The sequence below is a fragment of the Podarcis erhardii genome, assembly GCF_964252035.2.
Source record: "Podarcis erhardii genome assembly, chromosome: 9".
Classification (NCBI taxonomy): Eukaryota; Metazoa; Chordata; class Lepidosauria; order Squamata; family Lacertidae; genus Podarcis; species Podarcis erhardii.
Genome location: NC_138512.1, coordinates 30,327,101 through 30,353,786, shown reverse-complemented (window position 1 = coordinate 30,353,786; position 26,686 = coordinate 30,327,101). Strand labels below are relative to the sequence as shown.

General features: G+C 40.3%; 1 protein-coding gene across 25 annotated transcripts in view; it reads left to right on the top strand.

Moving 5' to 3' along the window:
• Positions 1 to 26,686, top strand: part of TENM3 (teneurin transmembrane protein 3) — a 1,299,256-nt gene that overhangs the window by 910,522 nt on the left and 362,048 nt on the right. The gene's annotated exons all lie outside the window — the stretch shown is intronic.

Genomic DNA, 26,686 nt, shown 5'->3' with positions numbered 1-26,686 from the left:
GCATAAAAGTATAAATGGCATAAAAGCATAAAAGGAGTCCATAAAAGGAGGACAAACCTAAGGAAGTTGTCCTTAGGTCACGAGAGTAATTTTAATATCAGAATTCCATATCCTATACATGTTATAATTGGCATGATTGTTGAGTACAAAACTCTCAAGCCTTGTGTCTTGCAGTTGACTTGAATATAGAATGTCTTGAACAAGATAATCTAGATGCAGTGTTAATTCTGTACTAAAATACTAATACAAGGGCCAACTTGTTCAGATCTGGAGGCACCACATTATACAGCATGTTAAAAGTATGTACTTTCAATACCCACCCCAACACCTTTAAAAGGGCATCAGATGTCAATCAGCCAAAGCCTGGTTGAAAAAGAACATTTTCACTTGGCGCCTAAAGGTGTATAATGAAGGTGCCAGCCAAACTTCCCTGGGGAGAGCATTACTCTGCAGATGGTCCATTGGCCTGATCCAGCAGGCTATTATTATGTTATTAATAAATCCTATACACACCTACCTGAGAGTAAGTCCTGTTAAACTCAGTGGGGCTTATTTCACAGAAGATTTGTACAGGATTGCACTGTGAGACTGCAATCATTCACACACCTGAGAATAAGTCCTGCTTAAATCAGTGAGACTTGTTTCTCAATAGCCTCATCTAGGATTGTGTTGTAAAATGAGAAACCTTCTTTGCATAGCTATACCTTTTGGTAAATTACCGTATCTGGAATGAAGAAATGGTACAAAGTAAGAGTAAATGAGAATCAATCTTTCATAAGCATGTTAATGTACTGCAACTTCTATTTCTGAGGGTTATGGATTTTCATATGTAAAATTTTAAAGTTTATTACTGTAACATTGCATAATGAACTGATGTCTAACATAGCCAACCACCATAGGCCAAAGCAGAAGGTATAATGAAAAATCACAGTAAATATCCAGTTTAAAATAATAAAACAGTATTTAAAACAAAAATCAGACTAATCCAATTGAAATGTATTATTTTAACTCACTGTTAGTAGTAGTAGTACTAGTAGGACTGTAGTAGTAATAATATAATCGGTTCTGGAGAGCAACTCATTTGGGATACCATTTCTCAATATGTTTCTGTGTTCTTTCTAAAGCTACGAACAAAAGCTGTTCTTTTTATATTTATTATATTTGAGATACTTCATAAAATGATATATCTAGATATTGCATAAATAAAGAGAGACTAAAAAGCTTAATGATAAAACCACGGTAAATGTGACACAACCAACATAAAATCTCTACTACAAAACTAGCCTCTTGTTTACCAAATGAGAAGATTTTGATAAATGTTATTTTTTTAAAAAATAAAAAAGTCAAGGCAAGGAAGATCTGCCAGGATGAGCAGCTTGGGATGCAGTGGATCTATGGATCATCTGGTGTTAACGCCCTAACGCTCAAGCACAGATGTTCTGGTGTAACTTGTTCAGCCGGGGCTGAGCCTGTTGAACTGAAGCTGGCTAAGTCAAGGCTGATGTAAGTCCTATAAAAGCTGGTGTAATGGGGTAGAACCAGAGAGGGGAGCTTTAGACTTGAGCCTAAGCCTCAGTCACATGACCTGGCCACTCAGCATAAAGCATCATTTTAAAGGCTTATTTTCCTTCTTCTAGGCTTAGGCAGAGCAGCAGCAACCCTATTTCTGGATGCCGTTTGGATGTTGTGTAACTTTACGCTGGCTTAAGTTGTACCAGCTTGCTTTACCCCAGCTTCTCATGCCTAAGATTGCTCACTAAGGTACTTGGTGAACTAGAGGTCAGAAGCTAAATCCAGCATTTGAGTGCAGAAGACAAAATAAATGATGGTGAATTCGGTTCTCAGTCTGATCAAATCCACAAATGCAGAAGAAGAAATAATAGCTAATGCTATTAAAATGCCATCCCGGTACTGCTGAAAGCACAGACAAAAACCGTGAAAGCCCAGTTAGGTCGCATAAGGGAGAAAATGCAAGTAATAATTCAATGTTTAGTCTAACTTGAAATATATTGGCTATAAATATAATCTTGATAATGAATAGCTGATGTATTCAAATAATAATGATTGAGCCAACTATTCTGATTTACCTGAACAATTATAATAACTAGACGTTTCTCTTGTTCCTATCTTTGCTACAAAGGGGGTTGGTATACCCTTCAGTATACCAAGGACTCTCCTTAGAAACATTATGAACACTTTCTAAATTCTTTCCACTCTTCTTCTGTTCTGTTCCTTGATTATGGAAAACCCCACAGCATACAAATCCTGAGTGCTGGGACTGAATTCAAGTCATGTCATGGCATTTTGAAGGCTGTAGCCTTCTTCACAAACAGCAAACTTAGTATATAAAAAAGTAAACCACCGCCCATGAAATCTTATGCCATTTTGTAATTTTTTTAAATAGTCTTAAGGCACTATCAAGACATTTTATATTTGTGGCTGAAGTACAGGTACTGTTACCAACATTTTGACTTTAACACAAATGCTCATTTCCAAAGCCCACAGCTGAATATCATAAGTCAAATTCAGTATTTAAATTTCTAGAAGAATTGTAGCAGCCCATTCTGAAGTTTTAAGAGTCATGAAAACCTATGGTGGGAAACAGATTTTTCCCAGCTCTAAAAATATGTGAATCAAATTGGCACCTGCAAATTATGTATAAGGAGGAAATATGGGGCTTTGGTGAATTCATTTATTGTGTAAATGTTTAGCCGTGGGCCGGTCCACTGTCCCTCAGACCTTGTGGCGGGTTGGAGAAGCAGCACCGGGGGGGGCTGGAAGAAGAGGCGAGGGGGGCAAGTAGTCCTCCTCCCCACCACCAGCCGCTGCGCTTAACTTCCCGGGGCTGCCGCCGTCACCACTACCACTGCTGCTGCTTCTCATGGGTAGGCAGAGCAAGCTCGTCTGCTTCGCTCTCTGGCCCACAGAGCACCAGGGCGGCGGGGGAGGGAAGATGAGTGACGTGAAAGGGCTGGCTCTGGAGAGGGGCTGCTTACAGTGGCACTCAGCCAGCTCAGCCCAGCCCCCTTCCTCCTCTAGGCAGGGCGGGGAGAAGCCAGGAGGAGGGAGGGAGGAGGCGCCGATACGGTGTGTGTGAGGGAGGGGTGGAATGGAATGGGACGGGCGGGGAATGGTGCAGCCTGAACAGAATCCCCATGCCAATCCATGGACAATCCGCGGGCCGGATCCTGAAGGCAATTGGGCCTGATCCGGCCCGCAGACCTTAGTCTGCCGACCCCTGGTTGTGATTCTTTCCAGAATAAAATTTGCCAAGGTTCATCCTTGCAGTGTTTTTGAGAGCACAGGCTGGCAATCTATGCATAAAAAGAAAAAGCATCTATAAGTATTCAATTACTGAAGTTATTATTCATGCCTGATGACTGACTTCCAAAAGTTTGTTTAAGAGAGGAAAACCAATTTAGTATATCTGATCAAGTATTAGCTCTTACTAATGTAAAAGAAGGATTAAACAAGATGTTTACAATGGGAAAGACAGACAGAAAGATAGGACTCTGCAAACCTAATTTGTTCAAATCTTGTGAGATGTGACAGGCCAGGCTTCTGCAATACTGCAAAGCTTACCAGTTGCTGCAAGAATGCATTTGATCATGCAGGCCCAGGGCAGGAAAGACGGTTAGCAGTTTTCTACCAGCCTACAAACCTCCCCTCTTCTGTGGGTGTTGCCATGGGTTGCAGGAGTATTTGGCTAATATCAAGGCTAGTCCTTGTTTCAACATGGATTTGAAAATGATTTGCCCAGCATTCCTAACGTATTTTTCGCCCTATAGGACGCACCGTCCCATAAGGCACACCTAGTTTTTTGGGGGGGAAATAAAGGGAAAAAAATTATTTCCCCCCCAGGCGCAGGGCTGGGGCGGGGGAAGCCCGAGCTTCCCCCGATCCCAGCCCCCAAACAGGCAGCTCTCTGCAAGCCGTGGGAGCCCAGCACTGGCTCCCGCTGCTTGCTGAGAGGTCCGCGAAGCCTGGACGCGCTGAGCTCAGCGAGGGCAGGCTTCAGCATGCAGGCAACTCTCCGCAATCAGCGGGAGCGCTCCCGCTGCTTGCGGAGAGGTCTGCGAAGCCTGGAAAGCGAGAGGGGTCGGTGCGCACCGACCCCTCTCGCTCTCCAGGCTTCAGCGAAAGCCTGCATTCGCCCCATAGGAGACACACACATTTCCCCTTCATTTTTGGAGGGGGAAAAGTGCGTCCTATAGGTTGAAAAATACGGTAGTTATGTGCTAAGGACTGAGCCTACCCTTCTTTGAGGGTGGAATTCAGCATCGCACTATTGCAATCATTCTGTCAGCCCAACTATTTTTGCTTGTCAGATGAAACAATCCCCTTCCTTCTTCTCCCATATGCTGTTCTAGGAGATCGCCTGACCCACCTGAGCCAATTTGGGAGATATGGGAGGAGGAGGGAAAAGCCCTATTAAAGCTTGACCTTTTGAATCTCCCAGTCCTGTATAAAAAATGAGAGGTCTAACTATTACCCACAGCAGCTTTTTTGAGGTGTGGCAACTGACAGTTCATAGGCTGCATACAATGCAGCTGGCTTCAGTATTTTTTGCTCCATAAGACACACTTTTTTCCTCCTAAAAAGTAAGGGGGGATGTCTGTGCGTCTTATGGACCGAATGCACTGGATGCCAGAGGGATCCCTTGGCTGCTGCTGCAGTCACGAGCTGAGGGATGCCTCCGCAGCCGGAGCCATGGCTCCCGTCCATCGCTCGCTGTAAAGCCAGCAGAGCAAGAACCGCTGACACGCTCTGCGCAGCTCTCGCTATTCTTGCATTAAAGCAAGAGCCACGGAGAACGTGTCAGTCCTTCTTGCTCTGCTGGATTTACAGCGAGGCGGGAGAAGGGATGGACAGGAGCCATGGCTCCCGTCCACCCCTCATCCCGCCTCGCTGTAAAGCAAGCAAAGCACCTGTCCCGGTATCTCCTCCTCCTCTTCTTGCTCCGGCATCGCCTCGCTGTAAAGCGAGGCAAGAGGAGGGATGGGCAAGCAAAGTGAAAGCTGTGCAAAGCGGGACAGAAGCCATGTAAGCTGCTCTCGCTTTGCTTGCTTTAAAGCAAGAAAAGCAAGAGCCGCTTACACGCTCTGCAGAATATATATTTTCATGTTTTCCTCCTCTAAAAACTAGGTGCGTCTTGTGGTCAGGTGTGTCTTATGGAGCAAAAAATACGGTAATCATTTTACCTTTGTTTCCAACTTATAAAAAGACCCATATTCTGTTCATAAGCATTCTTTCAGATTTTTGTATGTACACAACATTTTGAAAATATTTTTCCTCAGACCTCCTGATTCTCCCCAAGACCTATACAGTGGTACCTCAGGTTACAGATGCTTCAGGTTACAGACACTTCAGGTTACGGACTCCGCTAACCCAGAAATAGTACCTCCGTTTAAGAACTTTGCTTCAGGATGAGAACAGAAATCGCACGGCGGTGGCGCAGCAACAGCGGGAGGCCCCATAAGCTAAAGTGGTACCTCAGGTTAAGAACAGACCTCTGGAACGAATTAAGTTCTTAACCCGAGGTACCACTGTAAACTTTTTTCAAATCACATCACAAGTAGTGTCAGGCCTTGGCTTGTGCACTTTCTCTCCCCTCTGCTTCTGCAGTGTGACTGTGAGGAGATTGGGAAGCTTTCATTGGAAGCTGTGCTCTGAATACCTTTGAAGACAAGGTTGAGTGGCTGTCAGTAATAGGTCCTTCCCAGTGGGAGAGCCTTCTCCTTTGAACTCCCTCCACCAATGATCCAGTCATCTGTTGCTTTGTAACTCTGTTGCTGAGGTCCAAGATGAGCCAGGAGTTGTTCCAGGGCAAAGTCAAGATAGTCATCCCTAGCTAACAGGACCAGTGGTCAGGGATGATGGGAGTTGAGGGCCAAGTTTGCCTATGCCTGTAGTAGGACAACCTAGGAAGCAGAATTGGAGAGCAAGCCAGTGGCATAGCATCTGTTAATGAGCTTAGGTGAACAGGGAGATGCTTTTGTTTTGTGTATATTTTATACAGGTTTCATGTGATGGTAAAGTGACATTTTGAAACCACTGGAAAGGAAGAAAATACTTTGGCTCAACAAAAATTAATTAGGACAAAAGCAGTAAGGGACCAAAACCCAGTTGCTTAAGAATGCTTTTTTAACAGCTGTAAAATGAGAACTTGCTAGCTCATTTGTTAATATAATTATATAAAAAGACATTTTTATATTTCCCTATTCTAGTATTAAAAATAGGTTTTGTCAAGCAGTAACAATTTATTCCTTATGGAAACTGCTCTATTATTATCTGATGGGCATTTTACATCCATAAAAAGAAATGGGTTAAAGAAAATTAAACAGTATTTTAAAGACTTGGACAGTATGTGGCATGCTAACAACAATATTTATCTAAAGAGATTGTAGGAAGGAGACGCTTCATTTTGCATTCCAGTATTTAACTAGATTCTGTTTTCTAGGAACCCAGACCATTTGGTGGCTTTTTGGCTTAAGTCAACAGTCAAACACAACCCAATGCAGAAATCCATGTCAAGTGCTTGGAAGTAAACCTTGCATTTCAATCAATTGGAGCAAATTGGTTTAAATGTGTATTCTGGCTTACTAGTTTGTGGATCACAGCCCAAAGACAATCATTCTAAACTGTTTTAGTATTTCAAATTGTATGTGGAAAATATATGTGCTTAATTTTTCTTATCCTACACTGCACTTTATGGAACAGTTCCTTGTGTAACTTCACTTAACAAATGACAGTTACTTCTGTTCACCATTACTTTCCTTCTCATTGAGAATCTCTGATAAGCTGCTGAAGATATTTGGCCATGGTCACATAGTTTACTGGTGCCAAGACCTAACTGAACTGCATATGCCATTACATGAAGCCCCAGCTGTTGGACTATAGCTGAAATTATGAAACAACATTTAAATCCACTTAAAATGTCAATATTCATTAATATTATTTGTTTAAATAATAGACATCCATGAATAGGCATAACTAGGGCAGATAGATTTAAATCAAGTTCCCATTGATACTTCTTCATTAGTTTCCTAAACAATGATGTAAATCTGGCAACTAAAATAATGTTGCTTTACAACTAAATTGCATCCTATTTGGCCAGGCCCTGCACCTGTTTGTCACACTGTGTATATTTTGCATACATTCCTTTTTTAACCTATAGAGTAGGAGCTCTAAATCTGTGGTCTATGGGCCCCTATGGTGTCTGTGAACTGAGCACAACCCCCAAATGATTTATTTCAAAATTATATTTGTGAGTACAGTTGTGGCGAGGGGATCCATATCTTTCATCAGATTCTCTAAGTAATAATAATAATAATAATAATAATAATTTATTATTTATACCCCGCCCATCTGGCTGAGTTTCCCCAGCCACTCTGGGCGGCTCCCAATCAGTATTAAAAACAATACAGCATTACATATTAAAAACATCCCTGAACAGGGCTGCCTTAAGATGTCTTCTGAACGTCAGGTAATTCTTTATCTCTTTGACATCTGATGGGAGGGCGTTCCACAGGGCGGGCGCCACTACCGAGAAGGCCCTCTGTCTGGTTCCCTGTAGCCTCACTTCTCGCAATGAGGGAACCGCCAGAAGGCCCTCGGCGCTGGATCTCAGTGTCCGGGCTGAACGATGGGGGTGGAGACGCTCCTTCAGGTATACAGGACCGAGGCCGTTTAGGGCTTTAAAGGTCAGCACCAACACTTTGAATCGTGCTCGGAAACGTACTGGGAGCCAATGCAGATCTCTCAGAACCGGTGTTATGTGGTCCCGGCGGCCACTCCCAGTCACCAGTCTAGCTGCCGCATTCTGGATTAATTGCAGTTTCCGGGTCACCTTCAAAGGTAGCCCCACGTAGAGCGCATTGCAGTAGTCCAAGCGTGAGATAACTAGAGCATGCACCACTCTGGCGAGACAGTCCGCGGGGAGGTAGGGTCTTAGCCTGTGGAGCTGGTAGACAGCTGCCCTGGACACAGAGTTAATCTGCGCCTCCATGGACAGCTGTGAGTCCAAAATGACTCCCAGGCTGCGCACCTGGTCCTTCAGGGGCACCGTTACCCCATTCAGGACCAGGGAATCCTCCACACCTGCCCGCCTCCTGTCCCCCCAAAACAGTACTTCTGTCTTGTCAGGATTCAACCTCAATCTGTTAGCCGCCATCCAACCTCCAACCGCCTCCAGGCACTCACACAGGACCTTCACCACCTTCACTGGTTCTGATTTAAAGGAGAGGTAGAGCTGGGTGTCATCTGCATACTGATGAACACCCAGTCCAAACCCCCTGATGATCTCTCCCAGCGGCTTCATATAGATATTAAAAAGCATGGGGGAGAGGACAGAACCCTGAGGCACCCCACAAGTGAGAGCCCAGGGGTCTGAACACTCACCCCCCACCACCACCTTCTGGACACGGCCCAGGAGGAAGGAGCGGAACCACTGTATAACAGTGCCCCTAGCTCCCAGCCCCTCTAGACGGTCCAGAAGGATGTTATGGTCGATGGTGTCAAAGGCCGCTGAGAGATCCAGCAGAACTAGGAAACAGCTCTCACCTTTGTCCCTAGCCCGCCGGAGATCATCAACCAGCGCGACCAAGGCAGTTTCAGTCCCATGGTGAGGCCTGAATCCCGATTGGAAGGGATCCAAATGGTCCGTTTCCTCCAGGCGTGCTTGGAGTTGTTCAGCAACCACCCGCTCAATCACCTTGCCCAAGAATGGCAGATTTGAGACTGGGCGATAGTTGGCCAAATTGGCCGGGTCTAAAGATGTTTTTTTAAGAAGCGGTTTAATGACCGCCTCTTTCAGCGGGTCTGGGAAGGCTCCCTCACAGAGGGAAGCATTCACCACCCCGCAGATCCCATCGCCCAGCCCTTCCCGGCTCGCTTTTATCAGCCAGGATGGGCAAGGATCAAAGAGACAGGTGGTCGGTTTCACTCGTCCAAGCAGCCTGTCCACATCTAAGGGTACATGACCCCAAAAAGTTTAAGAACCACTTCTATAAAGGGCATGTCTTCAAACTTTTCTCATGTAGAATCTTTCTTGCAACCAGCAGCCATGACCTACATACTGGACAATTGTGTCTTTTCTTCTTTCCAGTGTTGCTCCTTTTTGCTTTACTCTGTCTTGAACCATCACCACCCTTTCAAAAAGAAAGTAGCAAACAAAATTAGATGTCAGTGTCTGATAGTTACTGGGCAGCGGTTTGGATTGATCTTTATTACGGCCATTGGCCTGTCACACGACAGTTTCATACCAACATAATATACTTAAACCTCCAAATTTAAAATCGCTAAAACTTACAAAAGACAAACAGAAGCCAAAGCAGAACCAAAAACAAGGACCACCATCATACATTACAGTAAATTTGTAACCTAAACATCGCCCTCTGCTCATAAATTAATCAAGGATATCAATGGTGATATCACCTAATTACATCCTAAAACATAGATCATGGTTTAAAGGGATTATCCGAGCCACACAGGAGTCCGTTTCTCTTCTTTAGGGATAGGACGCTGATCAAGAATCTGGCAACCATGAGTGATCCTGGGCAGCGGTTTAATTTGGTCAGCTGAAAAACGTATGTCCATTACCTTTACCTACCTTACTCACTGAAGAGAAAGGAAAAACATATTTGTTCATATTCACCATTAGGTCATGGTGAAAAGCCTGCAAAGCACAGTTACATGTCTCCTGTTTCTGGAAAAGGCACACCTTCTTAATTAACCCACTAACCTACTAATAAACTAACCTACTTTATTACCATTAGCTTTTATCAAAACACGAGAGAAAATATTTGTTAGAATCTACCAGGCACTGTTGGTGAGCAATATTCCTTTATTTCAATGTGTCCTGAATGGAGATTAAGCAGCAATACAGTGAAGGTTAAGCAAGGAGCAGTCCTTAATGGATTACATCAACTGCAGTAGCAGCATCTTTTGTTGGGTAAGGAAATCCTTACCTATCTCTGGTTTAAGTACCTTTTATAGTTTCTCTTGGTATTTTTTTCATTTTATGAAAGCTGTTTGTAGAATACCTTTGTGGTTGAAAGGCCGTACCTTGAATGTCCTGAACGCAGAGCCTCTACTAAAGCAAATTAGGATATCAAATGTATATATTTTATTTTACATTGGAGAAAATATGCAGCAAGAACTTAACTGAATAATACATTACACATATAATTACTGCTGAAAGGGTTTGTGTTGATAGCCCAATTCAGCTCAGACTGGCATTATATGCTCAGAAGCAGGCTTCTAGTGTGTATGTACCCATAATTGTGAAACTGTGAAATAGATGTTGAATGCCTTTCCTTTCTTGCCAAACAGTTGCTTAGGGTTCCTGTCTGCTTCTTGCAAATTCCATTGGATTAGGGAGTCATATATGAGCCACTTTTGTGTATGTGAATATGCACATAAAATACCTAAAAGCCCTGCTATTCTATCTAGTTCTGTATCCTGTTTCTCATAGTAGACAACCAGGTAGGTGGTTTTATGTAGGTTTCTTAAAAAAATGTAAATTGGTTTATTTAATGAAATTGTAGTATACAAATACTTTTTAACAAATAAATAGATGCCTATGGAAATACCACAAACAGAACATGTGGGGAATAGAACTCTTCCACTGTTGTTCCCCAACAACTGACACTTGGAAGAATGCTGTCTCCAATCCCAGAGGTAGCATATGTACAGTGGTACCTTGGGTTACATACGCTTCAGGTTACAGACTCTGCTAACCCAGAAATAGTACCTTGGATTAAGAATTTTGCTTCAGTATGAGAACAGAAATCGTGCGGCGGCAGCGGGAGGTCCCATTAGCGAAAGTGGTACCTCGGGTTAAGAACAGTTTCAGGTTAAGAACGGACCTCCTGAACAAATTAAGTTCTTAACCTGAGGTACCACTGTAACCATCAATTCCAGTAACATTAGTGATCAATCTATATATATTAGGCCACTTTTGCAATCATATTTAACTTCTCACTGTATATACCCATGAATATAAAATAAGATCTCATTATAACAAGGAAATATATATTCTGATTCAGAACAATTTGGCAGGTTATAGTTGCTGTGTTCACAGCTAGGGTTCTTTCCTTATTTCACAGGGGAAAGCCCCTATACTGCATTGATTGCTTCAGTGGATATAAAGGGACTTTCAGAGATAATGTACTATCAGCTGCACATGAACAGCTTGTGGTTTGAAGAGGAACCTGGGATAGAAGTATTCTACCTCCTGTATCAAATTTTACCCAGCAGAATATGAAGTGAAGACTCTCACTCTGTTTTAAGAATTCCATTTCATCTTTTAGAATAGTGAACCATATGTTTAAGACTTAGCAATACAAAATTGGTATACAACACATTTTCATCTATTTTATACTTGAGAAAGCTCAGATTCTTCCTTTTCCAGGAAAATAGATTTTTTTTTCATTTTTAGTTTAGTAAAAGTAGGTGACATAGTCTGTGATTTATTTACTTAAGAACTGTTTTAGATTATAAACAAAGTGTGGTGGGTGGTTTACCTTTTTCTCATAATGAAATTCTGAGTTCTGAAATTATAAGATATATGAAGGAGAACTTTAAAAACTGTGAAAAATAAGGCAGGGGGGATACCAAGTCATTTGTTACCAAATAACTGCTTCAGTTTACATGTTGTTTGTTGGAGCAGTTCTCATAAGTTTGTATTTTAAAAGAAAGCACTACATTTCAGGCCCTACCACAGCCTATGTTTATTCACTAGTTAGTATACTGCTTTTGGCTAATGGAATACATATATCTTCTTAAAATAAACATGTAGGGCACAGGGTATCTAAATTGTATCTTGTAAATGTACCCAGATAGTACTACTGCCATCTGATCCTAACAGTGGTAATTCAGTAATGAAGTTAAATGGTTAGTTTTCATCATTTACTGTCCTTATGGATTATTCCACAGAGAAGCAATAAAGAATTTTGTTTCTTAAAATCCTGGAATGCTGGACTTAGCAGAAGAGTTGGTGCACACTCATTTTGACATGTGCACACCACACACAAAGCTGTAATTCGTTGATAAATTATATTCTGAATGGGCAGGCATAGAATATGTTGGGGCAATAATAATGTGTGCAGCTTTGATTAAACAGTTTGCTAAATAATGTATTCAGATTGACTAGTGTTTCTCAACTTCGACATCACCCATTATGTGTTGAAGTAAATTAAAGCTGGAAAACCTTTGTCAGTGTTATAATACTCAAACTGACATCCAATTCCCCCAGACAATAGGTACAAGTCTGCAAGCTGCTCTAATTCTTTCCAGTCTTTACATTTATTGATTCTTTTGTAGACCTGTTTCATCCAATCTATTACAAATGGCACCAGTTAAAAGTGTGAAGTTTATCACATTTGACCTGAGGCACATGAGAAACAATAGGTTCCTAGCATATGTTCCACCAATCCCAGGGTTATTTTTTAATCACGGGGGGGGGGGGGGGAATTGTCTGGGTTTTTTAAAACCAGTTTGAAGTTTTTGTCTCTATTTAAAAGATTGACATGACATGTTAATTTTTTGACTGACCTTTAATCCTTTGTGTAAAACACACACACACACAAAATCTACTTCTGATGTGAACTTAATTCAGCTGGTATGTTACCCTAGGCTTTAAATGTTTTATCAGTTTAGTTGGCTTCTATGCTGCAGTTAACTTTGATTCAAATCTTACTTTGCCATGTCTTTGAAACCTATTTTGCATATTTAAATAAAGTACATTACACATAGTGTTTGTGAGCCTGAGTGAAATATATCTTCATTGTAATTTTTTTTTGCCCCTGCATGTTAATAAAAGAAGTTCTTCTGAAGTTTTCATTTCTAATCTCTCTACAGATGTATCGGTAGAATAGGTTTACCAGAATTAACTTAATATAACATTTTTATTGTACATGGTTCTTCAGGATTATGCCTTTTCTGCATATCTTGCACTGTAAAACATACCATATAAATAATTGATAATAAACAAACAAATCCTACTTTTGCCTCTCTCTGTTCTTCCTTGAATTTAAGGCTTTGAAGTTCAGTAAATAATTTATGCTACTTATTAGAGTAGACGAATCAAACAGTATCCTTGATCCTAGTTGTTTTTTTGTCCTTGTTGTTTCTGAGGAGAATTTTTAAGTGATCTCTCTGATTGGAAGATAAATAGGATGATGGAGAAAACAGAATGATATATTGTAGCTCATGTTTCAGATACTAGATCTGCCTTTATCTCATCGTAGCAATGTCTAAACTAATTTCTATGCATCTCTGTGTATTTATAAATATATAAGCTGCAGAATTCCTGAACCATTTAAAATGGCAAAGTGTCCTTTTGGTAATAAATGTGTAAGCAATTTTTTTTAGAGTGACATCATGGGAAATTTGACTATGTTAGACCACAAGAAAAGCTCCCCCAAACAGGTTATTAAACCAACCTTCTGCAAACATAAATTCACAAAGCTTGTCTGAAAACAAAATTAAATGCATGTCAAAGACTCACCAGGGATATGAAATTGGATATAAAATGTGGGTTTGTGTAGAAATGGAGTGGAAAATTATGTAACAAATTCTGTGAACCTTTGGCTAAATAGAGAATATTTAGTCCCACTTAACCATACAGCTAGAAGGAACACCAGGAAGTGGTGTTCAAAATGTCATTTAAAAGAATTCTACATGTTCTAAATGCACCTATTGCCATACTCCGCAGAAACATTTCAAGAAAATTTGTTTTCTCTTCCAAACCTTGGGTTGCCAGCAAAACAGAGTTGCCATAAATGTAGTAACAAGACTGCACATCATAAGGCGTCAAATGAATTTCAGGGGAAGGAAAAGAGCTATGATGTTAAAACTGTGTAACTGCAGCTCATCCTCCTGCAAGAAGTGCTATTGTAAGAAGACCCAAGCAGAGGGAAATAACACAGCATAATAGTGTTGCTTGCAAATATGTAAAAAGAAGTCAGTCTGTGTTTTGCAATGCAGGTATGCAATTTTCAGGATGCAATTCATTTTTAAGTGTGAGGCTATAAATAGCTGTGAGGCAGGACTTGCAATTCACCTGTTTATTGACCTTGTTTACATTCTTTTGAGATAACAGGACAGATAAACAGTACTGGAGCAGTCTTTTTCTTCCTTTTACAATGAAAATAGAAAGTCAAACTTGAGTGGAGTTACCAATAATTTTATATATGTTTTATGTGTGTTTGTGACTCTGGAACCTTTGTATGTTACCCCTAACAGCTTTCCATCAAGTTAATGTGTCCCAACCCTGTGAAAGGTTTACCACTCCTACTCTAATGTATTTATGAATGCTCCCAAAGCCTGAGATATAGGTAACATCTTATCCTTAGATTCTAAATGCTGTGTCCAGGAAAAAGGTCCTATTTCTCTTTAGTCCAGTCACAATATGATTAGATGTCAAAATAATTATTTAAAAAAGTATACGTATCTGATTCCTACAAATAATGTGTTCAAGACTGTGTGTATTTATATTTAAGGGAACATATTCAAAATTGGAGATTTCAAATACAGCTGTCATTCTCATAAGATCTAGCATGGAACTTTGGCAAATCCATACAAAATTATGTGCTTAAATGTTGCATTTTATGCTTTCCGTCTTTGATAAATGTGTATAAAAAGTGTGAGAATGATCCCCTAATGCAGGGGTCAGCAAACTTACCGCGCCTCAGGCCGGTGTCTCCAGCGCTGATCGTGCGGCGGGCCAGAGGGCGGGGGAGCGCATGCCCATACGCATGCACACACGCTATTTCAGGCGCACTTCCGGGTTGGAGGAACACTGGAAATAGCTTGTGTGCATGTGCACGGGCCTCCTCCAACCCGGATGTGCACCGGAAATAACACTTGCGCATGCACAAATAATGCTTGCGCATGCACACAAGCTATTTCCGGTGCTCCTCTGACCCAGAAGTGGGCAGCCGTGCAGCACTGGTAAGAGTGGGCAGCGGGGGTTGCCGCGGGCCAGATAAACAAGTCCCTCGGGCCTTAGTTTGGGGACCCCTGCCCTAATGCACTGGATCATAAACTGTTATCACTACCTGTGATGGGCCTGATCCATGCCTATCTGTTGTGCTAGCTTGGCGCTTGCACAACTAAACCCAGCATTTTTACTACCTTGGCTAGCATGTGTGGTAGGACTTTCAGGTGTGGTGGTGTCTCCACAGATCTGTTCAGCCATACTGCTCATGGCTGGGGATTAGGATTTCCTTCTGAAACTGGTTACAGTGTTAATTTTTTTTTTTTTTTTGACACCTACACCCACACACCCACCACAGTAAATTCATCTACTCTCCCTAAAGGGTATCAAGATTCTTATCTACATTTTGATGCAAGCAAATGCTTGAGTTGCTTGGTTACATGCTTTCTTTTAAAAGGCCTTATGTCCAAATCAGCCCCTAAGGAAATGAGAATGTGCTCTCCCCAAGGTGCTTAATTGTTTCCGGCTTTCAGAGTGGTCTTAAAAAAATAAAAAATAAACTAGGGTTGCTTGTCTTCCTAATATAATAAAAGATAGGGTGGTGGTTTCAATTAAAAATAGTTCTTTCCATATTTTTTGTGCTTTGAGTGAGTGAGAATTTTACGTTACTTTGCTTTCAAACAACTGAACAGTTAAATGTCAAAAAGAAGAGAAAGGGGGAAGCCTTATATAGGCATTGCGGAAATATTCTCCAAGGTGGTATGTTTAAAGGAGACCAGCCTCAGCCTATTATCTTTCCAACCCTTCCAGAATTCTAATGGCACCTCTCTAATCTCTAATCTATCTGCTGCTAAACATTTACAGAGGAGTAGGAAAAACTATGCACGAACGGACATGGATGTGGGACATTATATACTTAGGTACCATAAACCTCAGCAGCGTAATTTGATTTGGAAATCTACATACATACGTCACTTTATATTGGTGCCTAAATTCTGCACTTGGAAAAAATATGAGCAATACCAAGAAAGCTTGTTTATGTGATTAAGTACTAGGAGATATATCAAGAGACCATTCTACTGCTCTGCTGTTCCTCAGCATGATGTTGACCGGTCCATCTGCTTTGTACTGAATGATAATGGGGAAATAAGATAAATAAATAAAAATTGTAGGCTTCCATGTGCACAGTGTTTCCAGGGCAGGAAGCATCTTGGGAAATAGTCTTATTTTCTGTTCCTTTTCTAGCTGTGCTGCTAGACTAGCTGTGAAGGCAGATGCTTGTATTTCTGCTTGTTTCTTACATTGATTCGTATTTATGTATGTAAGTAAAAACCTTGGAAATCTGTTTGCCAAATCATGTGGTAAATAGTCATGCTGATGACTGCAGAGTTGCTTTGGGGCTGCTGTTGTTAAGCACTTATTACAGGAATCCAACCGGGCAAATTAAGAAACCTGTGTGTTTGCTTGTTATTTCAAGACTTTTATGCTTGGCTTCTGAAGAACCCCTTACAGGACCTCATGACCTAAAAAAGGCTTGCTGTTCCTTAGTCAGGGATTGCCTTGTGAAATCTGAATCACTGACCTGGCAACAATGAAAATGATTACCTCCAAGGGAGAGTTTAGCTTTTGTTATTCTTTAATGCAGTATGTTTGAATGTCTGGTATTAAAAATGCATGTGTAAAATAACTATGCAGTGTTCAGTGCAGTGTTGTAATGGCACTTTAAGATACACTTAAGAGTGAATTTCTCTTTATTCTAGCAGATTAAAGAGTGTATTTTATATTTCACCACAATAGCTATTAACAGATTTCAAAGAATAGGGAAATGCTATCTGACATTTATGAAGACTTTAAGACATTGCAGAATTTGTCAGAATACAAATGTATTATATTAGCATTGAACATGGAAGACTTTAGAGTTTCAGGTGCAGAAATTTCAGCAAGTGTTGCTGAAATGCCCCCCCCCCCTTTGACACAGTTATTAAAGCTGCAGGATGTAGGTGTGTTACTAGGTACAGAAATACTCAGGCCCATTACAAAAATTAGCATATGCTTTATATATACAGTGGTACCTTGGTTGTTGAACAAATCGGCTCCAGTATGCTGCAAATCTGGAAGTGAGTGTTCTGGTTTGTGAATGCTTTTTGGAAGCCGAACATCCAACACGGCTTCCGATTGAGTGCAGGAAGCTCCTGCAGCCAATCGGAAGCCGCACTTTTGTTTTTGAACTATTCCGGGAGTCAAACGGACTCCCAGAACAGATTAAGTTAGACAACCAAGGTACCACTCGGGTTAAGTACTTAATTCGTTCCGGAGGTCCGTACTTAACCTGAAACTGTTCTTAACCTGAAGACCACTTTAGCTAATGGGGCCTGCTGCTGATGCTGCGCCGCCAGAGCACGATTTCTGTTCTCATCCTGAAGCAAAGTTCTTAACCTGAAGCACTATTTCTGGGTTAGTGGAGTCTGTAACCTGAAGCGTACGTAACCTGAAGCGTATGTAACCCGAGGTACCACTGTATATATATATATGTATATATATATATATATATGGAGAGAGATGCAAATTTAGCTCTCTGAGCAAATAGTATGGGTTGGGGTCTCACAAACACTATGCTATGTTGCCTGCCCAGCAGCCCTAAAAGCAAAGGTATTTTTAAAAGGGTTAGGAGGGCAGGATACCTGAGGCCAAGTGCAAAAGAGCCAGGGCTGGGCCACAAGAATGTCCCTAGGAGAAAAAAGCCATATTCTGCAAAACCTTTAAAGTTGCAGTAGCCTTGTCCTCTTTTGCACCTACTCTCCCTCCAATGGGCCTCATAGGATGGTCTCAGGGTCTGGATAGAGAACAGACGTTAGGTTGTCCCTGTCCTGATAAGGGCACAGCTAGACCACCAGCCGAAGCTGATGAAAACCTCTCCATGCCACTGAGCCACCTGAGCCTCCTCTTACTTATACATCCTTTACTTTCTTCCTTTTTGGTTTATCCAGAAGGAAGATGGAAAACTTGAACCTAATTGTTTCCTATTAGAATGACATATTGAGTCACTGTTTTTATTAATTTACCAATGAATATACCAATATATACCAATATAACTTTACCAATTTTAAACTAGTGTTAATTGAATACCTCTTTCTCTTCATGAAATCTGGCTTTCTTTTTATCCAACATTTTTCTTTCACTTTATTTTAATGAGGAGCAAACTTATTTTCTGCAATGTAATGTGTTGTGTCTCAAAACTTTCTAATGATATTTCATGTTTGTCACACATGCTCCATTTCTTCTCTCCCTCTCTCGGTTTCTGGTTCATTTCTCAGTCATTATTTAAAGCCTATTATTGTTATTGGCTCCCTGGGATGGGGCACTGGCCTTCCTTTATCTGCAAATGCATGGTTTCTGCTTATTATTTTGGAATGTACAATTTAGCTGAAGAAATATTTTACTATTGCAAAATATTACACGGATTCCAACACAGAAAAGTTGTTAGGCTAATCCTTGTGATGAATTTTGATCCTAGTGTCAGTTTTCAGTCACTAACTACAGAGAAATATGTTGCATTACAAAGTGTGGTGCTTTTAATGGCAAAGAAGGGCAAACCAATTTAAACAAACACAAACCAAAACTACAGGTACTGATGGGAAAGATCACTAGAAATTACAAACTGTGCTGTGACATAATCTGTTAGTAAATGCACACATTTTAAAATGTAAAGTGGAAACACTGATTTGTTTCATCAGCTAAAAACAGGCAGCACTATACATCTCCCAAAGATGTGAAAGAAACATGTTTATCTAATATAGGAATTATACAGAAAAAAATTGAAATTACATGCAAGAGATGTAGTAAAAAGCTAATTACCTATTGTATTTGTGCATTATCATTGCTTCTAAAATGTCTCTGGAAGAATGGAAGCTAGTGTGTCTTTGATTGAGAATGTGAGCAATGCACACTGTAGATAGAGCTGAATGACCAAAGGCTATCAAATGCTGCTTAGCCATCCAGCAGGTGGGCTGGTGCCCTCTTGTTTTGCACAAAATGCCCCCCCCCCCAGGAAACTATTTGAGATTGCATCCACATGGAAACCACACCATGGGATAAGCCCATTATTGCCCACCACAAGGGTCAGCCACTGCCATTTTATTTGCTTCTGCACTGCTGAAAATATGGTTTTCAGGAGTTTGTAGCAGCATGGCAAAAGATGTGAATGGCACATTTTATTTGCTGCCACTGTGAATTAGCATAAGACTTACATAGTCGTCTCTGAGCATACATCTCTTTTATTACACAGCTGTTTGTCCAAAGCAGTTTTGCTCTATAATTTAAAGTACTATTATGAATATTATCTAAAGCTTTTAAAGAGCTCATAGAAACTTAATAAATAATTGAATAAATTAGAGACCATTTAGTTCTTATTAAGATGCATTGGGTTTTAGATTAACATGACGCCTACATGTGGGTATACACTGTGTGATATAAAAGTTGACAACTAGATAAAATACCATATGAGAGGAGTTGTGAAGTCAAATGTTGTGTCAGGCTTTTGAAACCAGGTAACTGTTTCTTTCAAATGTATTTCATTATTTAATGGTTGTGTGAATAACAACACAACTCAAAAATACACCAAAACATCAGATATTAAAAACTTTCCAATACAATGCTGCCTTCAGATGTCTCTGGAAAGTCGTATAGTTGTTTATATCTTTGACATCTGATGGGAAGGTTTTCCACTGGGCGGGGGGCCACTACTAAGAAAGGGATTGAGATGGCATTGCTGCTTCAGGAATACAGAGCCAAGGCCATTTAGGGCTTTAAAGGTCAACATCAACACTTTGAAACTACTGGTGACTTCGAAAGAATATTGCTATTGCTTTCAGAAAAGGATGTTTGTTTTATTGTGTTATTTATTCAAGTACTGATTTGCAAACTTCAGACTCCCTCCTTCCAGCCACCTTAATATTTCAGTTTATCATAATCCTCAGTATTCAGTTTGGTTGATGGTTGGAAGACAGATGAGAAGATCAGCCTGGGAAGATGTTATCAACCTGGGACTTCTCTTATCAAGCCTGCATTCTTAGACACTACACTAGTCCATCTCTGTCATCTTTCAGTTTGCACCCAGATGCATTTGTATTTTATACAAAGTGAAAATGTGACTAGCCTCAACACATGCATTTAACTTTCTGAGCTGTCTTTGGATGGGCTGAAATCTTAAACAGAAGTGAGAGGTTTGATATATAGTCTCTTGTATTTTCTTTCCTGTTTATTGAATTCTTCTAATACAAAGCTTTAAATATCTTTCACTTTCCTGTCCCTGAGAGACCTTTTACTTTTCACGTAATCCTTTCACAGGCATCACAGCATTTCTCCTTAAGCCACAGTGCCTTGCAGCCCATATCAAACTGTGCCTTCCAAATGCGCACACACTCCAAAGTTGCACATACATCCCATAGTCTCAGCTTTTGAATCTCCAGTCAATGAACAAATACTCATGGGAGTTACCATAGAATATAGACCAAAGTGTTTATTATTTGTTTTGTCTCATTTGTCTCAACTTTTTTCAATATCACCTTTCACTTCTTTAATGCGTACTTTCTTGCTATCAGTTTGGCAGTTTCCTCCTACAAGAAAGTGCTGGTTTAGCTAACACTTACTATTTGACCCATTCATCTATTTCCCCAGTCCTTCTACAGACTTAATCTTCATGTTTATAATTTATCTCCTGTTGAAAAATCCATATAACTGCATCCGGGTAGTGAAAACAGCACAGTGAGCGATTTGGTGCACAAGGCTCAAGAAGCTCAAACTTTCAGTTTCCTAGCCCTTTACTTCTAGCTGAGAATACAGCACAGCAAGATACAACTTCCTAGGTCATGACTGTTTCTCTTAAAGGAGTCATGGACCAGATATTAACAAACATGGATAAGAAAAAGCAGACTCTATGTATTTGACTCATACAAGGTTACTCTGAAGTAATACTAGAAATAGTTCACATTGAATAGAATGTGCAAGAAGCTCCTACCTATACACTAACACACACCAGAAAGTTCTAAACTTTCTATGGACTAAACCAGACATGGCCAAACTTGGCCCTCCAGATGTTTTGGGACTACACTTCCCATCATCCCTGACCACTGGTCCTGTTAGCTAGGGATGATGGGAGCTGTAGTCCCAAAACATGTGGAGGGCCAAGTTTGGCCATGCCTGGACTAAACACAGATGGAGAATTCATAAGGCATACTATTCTGTCAGTTTAATGAATGTTTTCACTTGCTTTTGCGTTATTTGGTAGCTTGCCAGATAATAGTTATTAATACAATAATCTCAAACTGATGCCACACTTTTCAGATGTTCCACCTCTTGCTGGAAAGGGTTTGGAGGCTTGTGAATGATTTTCTGGTTGTCTGCACGAACAGAGAGATTGGCCATAGGAGGAACAATCACAGAATAGTGCAGAATCTTCTTTCCTCATAATGTTTGGTTCCACCACAGTGCAGCTCAAGTCCCCAAATATGCTAAGCTTCCTTTCATGCTCTAGGAAATTTGCTACTGACAGAACAGTATCCATGTGTCCTGCTAGATGCTGTGGCATCCCCAGACACTCCACACAGCACCCACTCCATTTGTCTCCCAAGTGTGTGAATACATACACAGCTTTATTAAAACAAAAAAAACAAAACTTGGGTGGGTGGACTGGGTAGAAACTGAAATAGGCTTCCAGCAGCCATGTACTCTTCCCTGTCTGTCTGCAGAAAGCCTCTGAGCTCCACATGGGCCCAGAGACCGTCTTTGAAGGTAAAGAAAGGAAGAGGACAGCAAAGCTAGAGGTATCCCTGCCACTGCCTGGTAAATTTGAGGGGTGGGGAAACCATGGTGATGTTTTCACTATTATAGGGGGCGGTGCTGTTGTGCAGTTTTGGTCTATACCTAGCCTGTCCCTTTGACCTTACCCAGTTTCTCTAGTCCTTCATAATGTGTAAGTGGAGGTGTCCTATCTCCCCTCAAATTCACAAGCTGGTTGTCTGACAGAAAAGTTGAGCTAGTCCAGTAGTAACTAGCACCATGACATGTCCAGCTCACAACTTCCCCAGGTGGTAACAGCACCTTCCTTGCCAATATGCCATGCATTTGATTGGTTGGTCAGAACAACCTGTCAGTCAGAACCCACCTGGACCAAGAGGCCTTAAAATGGGAGTGTTGCCCACATTCCTTTGTCCCTCACATCAACCAAGGGGCTGTGTTGCTTGTGAGAATGACTCTACCTTTCGTTAGCATACTCCTAGACTTAGCTAGCTTTCTAAAATGTTTCTTCATTTTCTTCAAGCAAGATTCTGTCTTTTCCATTTGTCATCACTCCTGTTACTTAATATTGGGTGTTGGGACTCCTGCATGTGCTTGCCAGACTCAAAGGAGGATTTTACCCTTACATGCCTAGACTGTTTAACTTCATGGTTTGTGTGTGTAATGGTAGGATTTGACGGAAAAAATCAAGCTACCTTGGGCTTCAGTGAGACACAGGGGAAGCTAGATGCTCTCTCTGTCCCTTCATAAGTATTTGCCTTGTATCCTCAGACTTCTCTTCCTCCTGAGAATAGAGGGAACATAATGGAAGTGTGGTAGCAGTTTAGCTGACAGGGCTCTCTGGTCTACCCAGCTTTCTCAGATTGGCAGGCAGGCAGGCAGGCAGGCAAGAAAGTAAGAAAAGTAATAAAAAAAATAATTTTCTGTGGTCTGTGGGTTTCCCCCTGGATGTTCTTGGTCTGCTTTTTACCTGCTTTGTTCAATTATTGGGGATAGGAGGGATATGATACCTACATGTTGAAGGTTTGGCATTTTTAGATGGGAGTTTGCCTACCCTGTGTTTCTGCTTTGGGGATGTTTTCCTCCTCATTTTTGTGGAGTGTGTGTGCTTTGGTGTTTTGGCTGTAGTCTTTTGAGAGGTGTTTCTGAGTATCACCAGTTTTTCTTTTGTGAAATTGTTATTTTGTGGTGTCTGTGACAGTTTATTAGAATTCCAAATGTGCCCACAAGCCCCCAAAGGTTGGGGAAATCATTGCTAGGCTGCAGGTCAGCTTCATGCCCACAAACAACCCTTTTATAGCTGCTGACATTTTGCAGAGCTGAAAACCTTAAGCAAAGAGGCTTAGTTTGGCTTGCTTAGAGTATTTTGATGCTATTTGCATATCATATTGCAACTTTGGCACTAGGATACAGTATAATAGATGTAGAGGGTAGGTTGGGTTTGACTTTTGAAATAAAACTGTTTGGAAAATGCTCATTTGGAAACAGAAGGTGTCCTTGAAAAGCTCAGTAGTGAAGAATGAAGAATTAGTTATGTTAACATGGAGTCTACTGGTATTATACATTATTATATTAGAAACCAAAAGAGGGAGTTTGATTAAATACCAATTTTTATTTTTTATTTTTTTATTTTTTTTGTAAAATCCCCAAATATCTAAAAGGGGTAACAGGCTGGGAATAAGGCTATAAAACTCAGCATCACAATTGGCAATGTTACCCACTAAACTGGGCATCAAGTTTATGTTGTGGCTCTGATTGATATTCCTCGGTGCCTATTAATAAAGTTGCAAGCTGTTTAAGCCCGGTTTGGTAGACCCACTGCTTCACTTTAGGGCCTCTTGTTGATACTGTAAGATAGAGTGCAATAGAAGGTAAAAATAAAAGTTCTGTGTTTTCAGCTCTGTCCAGAAATGTGAAACCTTTTCCGCTTGGGAATCTCAAGCCACTGATGTTCTTTGCCTTTAAATCAGCACTTGGTTTTTACATGTGTTGTTAAGTTTTGATGGTCTATGAATCACTATGCAGTGATTATGGCTTTGCAAAAAGCCTTTGGAATGTTTAAATCTCTGTGTACTATAAAGTCTTCTCATATGTTTATTGGGGGGGGGGCATTTCTTAGCCTTGGAGATTTATTCTAATGCACCAGCAATGAATGTTGCAATTCCATTTTGCATTCGTTCATCTTTCTTTTACAGCTAGCTCTGTGTGATACCATGCTATTTCCACATCTCAGTAATTTGTTTGAGTTGAAGGTGCTAGGGCAAGTTTCATATGTGGAGTTGGGCAGTATTCCTAAGAACATACAGTGCCCAAGGAAGGTCCAGAAGAAGGCAGCATACTTTTGTGGATTCATGTTACATAAATAAATTCACTGCTTTTCTATTATGTAAGCCTCAAGCCAGCTAGGAGGCTAAAAATGAAATAGCTGCTGAATTGTCCACAAGGCACTGTCATTTGTCAAGATTATAGGAATGGAACTGTTCTGAGGAATAGAACCCATCAGTATCCTTTGAAGAAATGTTCTGAATGACGTGAAAATGGAATGCAAGTAACTAGAGCTGTCACTGGTTCAGGAGTGTTGTAAATGGTGTTCTCGTGATGTCTAATGAAGGACAAGGTAAGGAATTAGTTGAGCTGACAGCTCCATAGCAAATTTAGTAAAACCTGAGATGCTGCCCTTCTTTCACAGGACAAATGTGACCATCAATATGAAAGGGAAAATATGGGATTCATGAGGGTTCTTCTGTAAAATATATACTGGGTCACATATGATAGTGTGTTCACACTCTCTCTCTGCTGATCTTCCAGTTCTATTTCACTACATGAGCCCAACCAGTCAAGGGTTTTGTACCAAGTAACAATATGACAGCAAATCGGATTTGGCCTCATAGTGTGGTCATTATGGGAAAATGAAGCAACATTGTGCACATTGAAGTGGGGGAGAACAGAATGTGTCTTCGCATTGCTCAGGCAATCTGACAATGTTCTGTACCTTCTTACTTTGTGGTTTGGCAATTTAATTACCTGCTGTCCTGTTGTTGGATTACAAGAAGCATGAGACCGTTGTCTAGGCAGGGTGGGTGTTGTATGGAACATATTTCTTATAACACCTGCTCCCATGGATCCTGATTTTTGTTTTTCTTTTTATTTAGTCATTTGGCAGTATATATCTTGAATTTCACATGCTCGTTTCAAGACTTGTGAAACTGCATATACTTCGGTTGGTTGGGAGAGTGACTGGATAAATCAATTTGTGTTTCAAATGCATAATATATAAAGTATTTGGCTTCTTGCCCCATATTTGCTGATCAAGCATTGACCCTTTAATGCAACCTCTGTCAAATAGTATAATGGGTAGAAGGTAGATGACAAAAAACACCTTAAAAATTAGTTAATGGTATTTTAGAATAATCATTCCCGCAAACCTATGCACTATGATATTATGCCAGCACAGCTGTCAATCATATAGCAGATCTTATTCTTTATATGTCTAAACAGTTCTGCACTGAAATATATTTTTAAAGTTCAGAACTTTAATTTACGTAGTTCTTTTTCTAAACTATTTTGAATATATTTCTTTTAAAATTTTGTAATGTATATTATAGCAGCTCATAGTCCAGTGCAAGATTTATTTGAATGAATGAATGGAATGCAACAGAGGATGTAGAAGATTTCTTTTGGGATTTACAGTTGTGTTCAAACTTGGTGGCATACAAGAAGTTGGTTTGATGAACAAAAGCAGTCAGTCTCATATATCTTGACTGTTGAACTGCTCAGGGTCCTGACAGCTGGATCACTTACTGACCCTTTTCTTCATGCAATCTCTTCAGGGATCAAACAGAGTACTGCTATACTGAGCATTTTCCAAATGCAGGAGGACTGAACTGGAGACAGTATCATCTTAGATTGATGGCTAGATTGATAGTAAAAAGCACAAAAGGTTCAAGCCCCTCAGTAGCATGAAATCATCTAACAGGTAGACATATTTGCTTATAAACTGAAAAAGTAAGTAATAATAGTGTTTCATGATTACATTATATGGTATTTTATGATTACAAAATAGCTAGCAGATGGCAGAGTATACATTTTGCTTGTTTACCACAATGATGGATAACAGTGATTGAAAAAATATTTTTTATCTTTATTTGATGAACAGTAGTGGACAAGCCATTTGCAATATGAGTCAACAATAATTTATATGTATTTAGGGCTTTTAGAGTAATCTGTAATTTTCCCTTCCCCATCTTTTTTTAGAGAGAACCTTCTCTTTGTGTGCGTGCTTATAATTCAGATTTGTATATGTGTGTTTCTGTTGTGAAACATTTAATGCCCTTCATTTTAAGGGAGATAGATACCATATTTTCAAGTTTTTAAAAAAAGAATCATCAGTTTTTATAAGAATCAGTTGGAGCCTATGTACTATTTTTCTGCTTTTTGCTGGTGTAGAAATGTTTGAGAGTACATGTCATTTTTCTCTTATTTCAAGCCACTTGTGTTATGTCTTCTTGCTTTCAGACTTTGCTGGTAATCAGTGTGTCTTACTTGTCACAAATTTCTTAGAAATTTTGTTCATTATTGGTCTATAATAGCACTGGCTAGATTCAAAAGCTCCTTAAATTTTAATATGCCACACCCTCACAATACTAGCTGACATAATTCTAAATTTTAATTGAAGTTTCAAACAAAATATTAATATTACACAATCGATGAAACAACATTACTGTAACGGAATACCACAGACATTTGTTGGTTATTTGTACTCCCTGATTTTAGTTAGAGCCAAAGAAATAACTGCATTTAGTTGGAAGAATGTTATTTTGTTGAAGTATGACATATACCATCTCTGTGTATGATTCCACTTTGGTAATGGGCATTCTTCTCCTCATTGTGCATAGTGCAGAAATGAAAGTGTGCTGCAAGTTCACAGGAACTACTAGACCTTCACACACA